At 43.0% G+C, this 9,290-nt stretch overlaps 2 protein-coding genes across 5 annotated transcripts in view; one reads left to right on the top strand and one right to left on the bottom strand.

Moving 5' to 3' along the window:
- KIF24 (kinesin family member 24) overlaps window positions 1-4,471 on the bottom strand; it is a 58,726-nt gene extending 54,255 nt beyond the window's left edge. For all 3 annotated transcript variants that reach the window (XM_019624504.1, XM_019624503.1, XM_019624506.1), the window contains exon 1: window positions 4,168-4,471. The gene's annotated coding sequence lies outside the window, so the exon portion shown is untranslated. The remainder of the gene's footprint in view (window positions 1-4,167) is intronic.
- A 121-nt stretch (window positions 4,472-4,592) lies between these two features.
- NUDT2 (nudix hydrolase 2) overlaps window positions 4,593-9,290 on the top strand; it is an 11,420-nt gene continuing 6,722 nt past the window's right edge. Inside the window, exon 1 of one of the 2 annotated variants that reach the window (XM_019624507.1) lies at window positions 4,593-4,670. The gene's annotated coding sequence lies outside the window, so the exon portion shown is untranslated. The other variant, XM_019624508.1, reaches the window with a different exon arrangement.

Genomic DNA, 9,290 nt, shown 5'->3' with positions numbered 1-9,290 from the left:
CTATGGCAACGCCGCCAAGCGCCCGTTCGAACGCAAAAAAAAGAAAAGGCCTCATTCAGAGGGGAACATTTGAGGTGAAATCTGAAATAATAGGAAGGAGTCATTCATGTAAAGATCAGGAGGAAGAGCATTCCAGGGGAGCACACTGCCCTAGGTGAAAATGAGCTCAAGCAATCAAGAGGCCAATTTGACTAGCACAGTGAGAGGGATAGTAATATGAGATGAGGCCAGATTATGTAGGGTCTATTGGGTTATGGAAATACGTCTTGATTTTAATTTAAAGTGAAACAGGAAGTTATTGGAAGATTTTAAGTAGGGAAAGGGCATGATCTTTAAAGATCACTCTGCTTGGGGTGACTGGTTAGCTCAGTTGGTTAGGGCATTGTGCTGATAACACTAAGGTTGCCAGTTCGATCCCCGTATGGGCCACTGTGAGGCTGCGCCCTCCTTAAATGAGTCAACTATGCCATTGTAGCATGAAAGCAATGTGTAACCAATGACCATGGCTGTTCCCCAATAAAGTGGTGGGCAAAAATGGAAGGAGGGAAGTAATTTAGGAAACTACTGCAGTTAAACAGATAAAAAATAGTGACTTGGAAAAGATGTTTACCTGTGAGGATTATCTGGGATAATGTAAATAAAATGCTAAATTCAATGTCTGATACATAAGCAACAATAAAATGGTGTGAGATAATAGAACATATATATTGGTCTCTGTCCCTGGTTCCTGGCACAAAGCTCCTGAAAACCCTTGTAATTTCCTAAGTGATAAGAGCACTAGGAGCATCTTTTGTTCTAATATTTGATCTTTGATTCTATCCCTGACCTAGGGCTCCTAAAACCCTTGTAAATTCCTAAGTAAAACACCAGGAGCATCAGGCCGGCCGCGTGGCGCGATGGTTAAGAACTGGCTTGGGACCCCAGAGGGGCCCAGTTCAGATCCCACATATGAGGGCCAGTGACACTGCCCTCTACAGCTAAGATGCTGAACAACAGCTCAACCTGGAGCTGGGCTGCCTTAAGTTGCCGGCGACGGCGTAGGCTGCAGCCCCTGTGGCAGTGGGTTGCCATGGGCTACCGTGTGTAGCCAGCAGCCAGCGTGAGCGGCCAGCAGCCGCAGTGAGCGGCCGTCCAGAAGCTGGCGACTGATCTGCCTTGCCCGGGGAAGAGCGCAATGATGGTGCCAACTTGGGCCAGTGAAGCAACGTCCTCCACAACTAGACTGAAGAACAAAAGGACAGCAACTTGTCTGTTCCCCTTCCCCCAATTCCCCAGCACTGTTCCCATCCCCCCAATTCCCCAATAAAAATCTTAAAAAAAACAACAAAACAAACAAAAAAAACCACCAGGAGCATCTTTTGTTCTGAGGGGACTCTGGGTGGGCTCCTGGATGTGACCTGGTCACCAGAAAGACAGAGCCATAATTAGAAGCTTGGAATTTTCGGCCCTACCTCCCTACTTCTCCATAGAGAGGAAAGAGGCTGGAAATGGTGCTAGTAATTAATCATGCATATGTGATGAAACCTCCATAAAATCCCAAAAGTATGGGGTTCAGAGAGCTTCCAGTTTGGTGAACACATCTATACTGCAAGGGTGATACACCCCAACTCCAGGGGTACAGAAAGAAGTTTCTGTGTTTGGGATCCTCCCAGACCTCACCCTATGTATCTCTTCATCTGGCTGTTTATCTGTATCCTTTATCATAACCTTTAATAAACTGGTAAACATAAGTATTTCCTTGAGTTCTGTGAACTGCTGTAGCAAGTTAATTGAAGCCAAGGAGGGGTTCATGGGAACCTCCAATTTGTAGCCAAATCTGACTGAAGCTATGGGTAACCTGGGGATGTACTATTTGCGATTATCATCTGAAGTGGTGTGAGAGCAGTCTTGTGGAACTGAGTCCTTAACCTATGGGATCTGACAATATCTCCAAATAGACTGAGTTAAATTGTAGAACACACAGCTGGTGTCACAGAGGTTTGGTGGAGGAAAAATTCCCACATATTTTGTGACCAGAAGAGTCATAAGTGAAGTGTTCTGTGTGAGTAGTAAAGGAGATGCACAGGAGGAAAAGAACTGAGGTTTTTCCCTACACAGGAATAAGACATACTGGTGGGAAACTGAGCTTTTCCAATACAAATAGTACCTTTTATTATTATTAGTTTAGGCCTAAGGAAAAATCTTCTTGTTTAATAAAATATGAACATCAAAATCCTTGAGACAATAACTCAGGAAATATACAATGACCACAATACTCAAAGTATAAGAAGTAGAACTCTATTATTCATTTAACAAAAATTTTTGTGGATCTACTCTGCACAAATTATGAACAGGTTTACTGAGTCAACACAGGAAACTTGATTAACAGACCAATTAATCTGTAAGGGATCTGAGAAGAGTTCAACCCCTTACTTTACAAACAAATTGCAGCCCAGAGAAAGAAACTGCTGTTTCTGCTGAAACTGCTACCTAATCTGGAATATGAGAGGATCATGCCCTCGTTTGCCCCAAGGACATGCTAAGAATAGCTAAAGATTTTCATTAACATAATTCAAAAGTTTTTAATGAAACGCTATGTGAACAGCACATTAATGTACTATGCTAAGAAAGATGTAATATTTATATAAAGCCTTTGATATAGTGTTTTGCACAGGGTAAATGCTCAATAAATAGTAGCTATTACTTCCACCTGTATGGTCTTTGGAAGGCTGAATGTATGATATCTACCTGACATCAACTGCTTGATTAAATTGATCATAGAGCCACAGGAACTCTAATCTAATTCAATCCTTTGATCCAGATGGAAAAGGTGAGGTTTAAAGGGGCTAAATGACTTGCAAAGCCAGCCACAGTGAGTGAACTAGAGACAGAGCCCAGACCAAACCCTGAATCCCCCAGTCTGGTTTCCATTATATGTCACAGACTTGCAGTTTACATATTCAATATATAAGGTAGTGTTCAAACTTTTATGAGGGTAATAAGAACACAGCTACTATACCTGACTTTTTCATTCCCTTTATTAAAGTCTTCATTGAGCTATGATTTTGATATAAGAATCATCAACAATGCAGATTAGGTATGTACTGTCTTATGAGTTAGCAATGAAACAAGTCTTAGTAATGCAGTTCTATCTTGGACACCTGATGAATGGTTAGGCTACCAGAACAGCTATTATATGCATTTAAGTAGAGAGACTACAAGCAGAATACAAATACAAAGGAGAAAAGCATTTTCCAAAACACACTTAAAATGTGACAATAGCTGTGGGTCACTAAGAAACTGAGATAAACTCTCTTGGCATACAGCAACAACAAAACGGTCTGTTTTATGCAAACACTAATAAAAGCACGGGGAGACCAATATTAAAAGCCACAATGTGGGAAGGGTTGTAGCAAGTTTTCTCTTTTACAAAGGGAAAGGCTGACAGTGAAATTTCAAGTCATTTTGCATGAGATTAAGGTTTCCAACCCCTACTCCCACAAAAATAAAATATAATCTCTGTTTGGGAGGGAAAACCGGACAGGGCATAGAGGGGAATCCAATCTAGCTGTAGTGAATTAAATTCAACTCATTCCCTGAAAAAAAATCTACAGCAAGCATACCTCGTTTTATTGTGCCTCACAGGTGTTGCATTCCATACAAATTGAAGGTAAAACCCTCCAACAACAAAAAGACTACTCGCTTTATTGCAATATTCCTATTACGGTGATCTGGAACCAAACCCTCAATATATCCGAGGTATGCCTGTTTGCGTAGGGCATTGTGAAAGATCCTTGCCTTGAAGACCTCAGAACTGCAAGGGACAAGGGAGGAGAACGGGATGCGCAGAAGTACATAAATAATTCAAAGCGGAACAGAAGCACTCTAAGAGAGGTTCCAATCAGGCCTATGGGTTCAAGAGCAGGGGAACTTCACGACTCACAAAATGCTTCATGGGAGAAGTGGCGGTCAAGATAATCGCTGAAGAAAGGATAGACATGTGGGGATGAAGGGTAGGAGAGTTAGGTAAGTGTTCGTACAATCCGGAGAGGCCAATTCCCAGTCCCCTCACAACCGCCGGCCTCCTCGCGCGCTCGGCCGGCGTCCGGCGCACCCTCTCTCACGCGGCAGACGCCAAGGCTTCGGACCAGGCCTAACCCGTCCCGGTCCTACCCCGCCCCTTCTCACCTCGGAGGTTTCCAAATTCCTCCACGGTCAATAACCCTGTCTAAGGACAGGAGAAGACGACGCCGACAGGAGATAGCTCCAAGGCCGGCGACAGAGATATCCCGTCAACTCACGAACTTGAGGTGGCTGCCAGGCCGCATCCCTATGGCAACGCCGCCAAGCGCCCGTTCGAACGCCCGCGCCAACGCCCGCGCGCCGGCAGTTCCGTATTGCTCCCCAATAGGCAGCCAGGGAACTCGTTGATGTTAGCCGCCTTCTCCTCTAGAAGACCAATCAGAGATCTGAGGAAACAGTGGGCGTAACTACAATGTCCATCTTTCAACCAATTGTTCAGCTTCAGTGCAGGTCTCGCGTTGTTCTAAGTGAGTGAAAGGCACCTTTGAGGCGGGTCGAGTACTCTTCTGCTTCATACTATTGGTCTCCTAGAGCGCAATCGCGCTCTCCGGATTGGTGGACGAACTCCTCTCCGTCCAAGGGCCGCCTCCTGTCTCGGTCGGCTTGGGGTGAGTAGCCTTGGAGAGGGCCCTCTGGGTTGTTCTCCGCGTAGGAACTGAGGTTCCGAGCGATGGGAGTCCGCAACTGACAATCTCGGGTCGCTGCAGGGTCAAAGGTGGGCGCGCCCCCCGCCAAGCTGTCAGTGAGGCGTTGGCAGCTCAGCCTCAGCCACTTGCGGTACCTGTTTCCAATGTGCACAGAGAGAAGGCTGGGTTCAGTTCCGGTTGAGCCTTGCTTCCCTGATGCAAGTGGTGATGGGGTGGGTCGTCAGGATCCCAGAGTTCCCGGGTTTAGGGCCCAGCGGCCCGAGCGCCGTACTGTCCCCTCCCTGAGCCTCAGTTTTCACCTTATTAAACTTAAAATCCTACTTACTTTCCAAAAAAGATTTTATATTTAATAATTGCTTCATTTATGGAATGGATAATATCATGGCAGAGCAGAAGTAAAGAAATTCATGAGTCCCATCACTTAAAATATACCGTGTTTCCCCAAAAATAAGACCTAACTGAAAAATAAGCTCTAGCATGATTTTTGAGGATGCTTGTAATATAAGCCCTACCCCAAACATAAGTCCCAGTTAAGATCATCAGCCAGACATGACTGTTTGAATAAATGTAGATTTTTGTACATGAATAAATGTAGATTGTTGGAGCAACAATTAATATAAGACCTGGTCTTATTTTCAGGGAAACACAGTACCTTCCTTTTTCTTTGTTCTGGCCTAGTTTGGGCACTATGTGTTTATTACATTTAAAATATATAAGTAAAGTAAACTGAATGCAATCAAATCGCCAAATGTAAAATGCTAATATAGAGTTGAGGTTAAGAGCAGACCTACTTTTGAGTTACTACCCAGACACATCTCTGAGCCATAGTTTCCTTTTTCACTCTTCTGAAAAATGGCAGTAATGTCCCAGGGAGTTGTGAAGATTTATTGAAATAATGAAGGGAAAGCACTTGGCACAGCGCCTGGCAAGTAGTAACTCCTCAAAAAATGGTAGCTATTAACTTCATGATAGAAACAAGCAAATATAGCCAATGGGCCAATAGATTAACTGTAATTGAGTACCCAATTTAGCTCAAAACTTGTAAGTTAAAGAAATAACAAGGAAACAATCCATTCTTTAAAAGAGTGAACTTTCTTCGTAGTACCTATATTAAAAGGAATTTATCTTGTGGGACCTTATGCATAAGGAATATACATGGTGTGATGAACAGTGTGTTCGCCAGCAGTTTTGCAGAAAATTATAAAAAGCCATTTCTTGATTCGACTATCAATAAAAGCTAAGAGCATGCCATTAAAACAACATAAAGCTTTCTGATGATCTTTTATGACACAGAAATAAGAATAATCACATATATTCAGTACTTCTGAGATGTCAGACACTATGTGTACATTATTTATTTTAAACTCTACAACAACTGTGAGAAAGTGTGGCATAGAGAAGTATTTTGCTCAATGACACAACTGTTAAATTAGGGAGCTGTCTTTCTCACTGCAAAGCCAGTGATGCTTTTCTGTATTGTGCCATGCCGTTTCTGACTGAAAGAGGATGAAATGCTTGTAATACCAGATACACAGGCAGACTTACCCAAATGGAGGCAGGGGGGCTACAGAGGTACCTATGGCAGCGGTTCTCAACCTTTCACAGGGGTCGCCTAAGACCATCGGAAAACACATATTTTCGATGGTCTTAGGAACCAAGACACCGCTCCTCTATCCGTCTCCAGGCCCACATGCAGATACGCCCACATACGAGTACCATGCGACCCCTGTGAAAGGGTCGTTCAACCCCCAAAGGGGTCACGACCCACAGGTTGAGAACCGCTGACTTAAGGTGAGAGCAAAATTTTTCTCTAATGGAAATTTCCACCTTGGGAAATGAAGAGATGGGATCAGATGATCACTGAACTCTAGACCCATCTGTCCATTTACCTTGTGGTTATAACACTTCAAGTTCAGCTTGTCCCAAACAGAAATCATTAGCTTACACTGTACTTCTTCCTCCACCTACTTCTTTTACACCTAGTCACCCAAACCAAACACCTTTCTTTCTCTCTCCCTAGAACAATGAAACATGAAATAGTGTTGATTTCCTTTTTGAAATATTCAAATTCATTCCTTACTCTCCTTTCTCACAGCCTCTGCCTTAATTTAACTCTATATCATTTGTCATCTGGACTGTTGGTAACAGGCTTGTAACTGATGGGTCTCCTTGCCTCCAGTCTTTCCTTCTAATTCATTCTCCACCTTCCTTGCTTCCAGAATGTCTTTGTAAAATGTCAGTCTGACCATATTACATCCCTGCCTAAAACTAGTCAAAGGCTTCCCATTGCCTACAGAATATAAAATAAGCTGTTTAGCAATGGAATGTCGTCTTGTAATTGTGGTTTTTAGCTCACACTCCTCCCCTTGCCTGGAGTACCCCTTTCCTCTACCTTTATTTTGCTGATCAGCTCCTAGCCTTCCTTCAAAACCCTTATGGGGTACCCCTTGGACCTAAAGATAATCACTGTTTTTTCTTTGCTTCCTTTCCATCTTACACATTACCCCTACAATGCACAAACCACACTGATAACTTCTCTGTTTACATATCTTCCACTTTCACTAGTCTCTGAACCCCTAGAAAGCAGGGGCTTTGTCTTTAGCTTCATATCTGCTCTTGAGTCCTGTCACATTGCCTGTCGCATCACACACTCAACAGATGTAAAATGAATAAATGAACCCCTTCAGGCCCTAATAAAAGAATTCCCCATGTTTGCTTTCCAGAATTGTACAGTAGATGGCACTAATAAGCCACTTAACAGAAATCCTTTACTGGGAATGATTTTTTTTTTCCCCCAACCTTGTCTGACTTTGGCTTCATCCTAGAAGCCAATGTTCATGTTATTACAGGTGAAATCTGTTTTTTCCCTCAGCCAAATAGCAGAGATAGCAAGATGACTCAGCAGCTTGGTCTCCATGAGAAAAGAAAGTGGCAGATGTCTAGGGAAAGGTGCAGTTGAGGGAACATTTTGTCTCAATTTAGTCATGGTAGTTGAGGGCTTTTTTTCTTTTTCTTTCTGTGTTTTCTCTTTTTGCTGCTGTTGTTACAAGAGAGAGCGTTATTCATGGATGGGTGGCTCATTTCTGTCCACTCCTTTGAAAGGGAAGAAGGGAGTTGGAGAATCAGAGAAAAGACCATTATGATATGGGAAGTAACAAAAGCTGAGCAGTCACAGAATTGCTTGTGGGCTGGCAGAGTTGGCCCTCCTCACAGTGCAGTGGCCTGGGCAAACTTCCTGGACACCAGCACCCTAAGTTAGGTGCTTGTGTGCTTGTCCAAGGCTAGCATCAAGGGTGTTCCCCACACTTGGTACTTGGGAACCCGTAAGCAACTGGGTGTGGTTTTGAACAAGTGGTTTAGATTCCTGTTTCCCAGGAAAAAAACAGAGGAGCTATAGAACCCTTATCAAAGAGGCAAATTTTAGGGGCCTCTGGCTATCCTGTACACCTCCAAGTTTGTCTTTGGGCACCAGGCCTTTCGTCTACATCCCCTTCCAAATAAAACCTATTCTGTGGAAAGGATTCCAGCCATACATCTTTAAAATCTCCATGTGAATATATATCAAACACTGGGAATTTCGGAATTGGAAGTAATTTTTTAAATAATTTGCGTGTCCTCAGGGCCACTTGTGCTGCAAGCCCTGCTCTTGCATGGTAAGGAGAGCTGTATAAGGGAAAAGAATATACAGTAATACCTTGGTTTGCGAACATAATTCGTTCCAGAAACAAAGTACTTGTATTGTAAGACGTCACTCGTTTACCACGTTAAAATGTATTAGAAATGTTTGCTCGTCTTGTGGAACACTCGCAAACCACGTTACTCGCAATCCAAGGTTTTACTGTATAGCCTTTGGAATTGGACGTACTGGGATTCAAATCCCACCACTCACAGACCAACTATGCCTTTGGGTAATTATTTTAGCCTTTTTGAATCTGTTTCCTCGTAAAATGAAGATAATAATGCTTATTGCTAAGAGTTGTCTTGAGTATTAAAAAAGATACATGTAAAGAATCTGGCACAGTGTAGATGCTGAATTGATAAGATGGTGGCATGAAACACTGTTTCTGCTAAAGGGATTTTAGACTATGAAATACAAGTTAGGGGAGGGTTTGGAGAGCTCTTTCTGTATCTAAAGGTATATTTGAGGGCTTTTTGGGTTGAGCTATGCTTGCAACAGCACTCTGATTAATTTAATGAAAATATTGGAACACAACACATCAGTATAGCCTTTTATCTGTGAATTATTTTTTGGCACCTAAATCCTGAACCTCCTAGGCTGTGAGGAAATTGTATATATAGGGAAAGCCAAGAGCACTTTTCCTTAGCTTCTGGAACCTTCTGATGACATTGAGGGGGTTTTTTTGTTCAGGTTTTTTTTAACTACCTAAGGCACTTTGCCACTTTTCTGAAGTGTGAATTGCCTGCTGTCAGCCTGGCGTTCTCACCTCTGCAGTCCTGGCTGCAGGCATATTTGCATATTGGATGCTGTGTTCTTTAACCTCCTGAGGTTTGAATCTATTTGGAGCCCCTGTGTGTGTGTGTGTGTGTGTGTGTGTGTGTGTGTGTGTGTGTGTGTGTGTG

This window comes from Hipposideros armiger, unplaced genomic scaffold (assembly GCF_001890085.2).
Source record: "Hipposideros armiger isolate ML-2016 unplaced genomic scaffold, ASM189008v1 scaffold_591, whole genome shotgun sequence".
Classification (NCBI taxonomy): Eukaryota; Metazoa; Chordata; class Mammalia; order Chiroptera; family Hipposideridae; genus Hipposideros; species Hipposideros armiger.
This window is presented reverse-complemented; position numbering and strand designations above follow the sequence as displayed.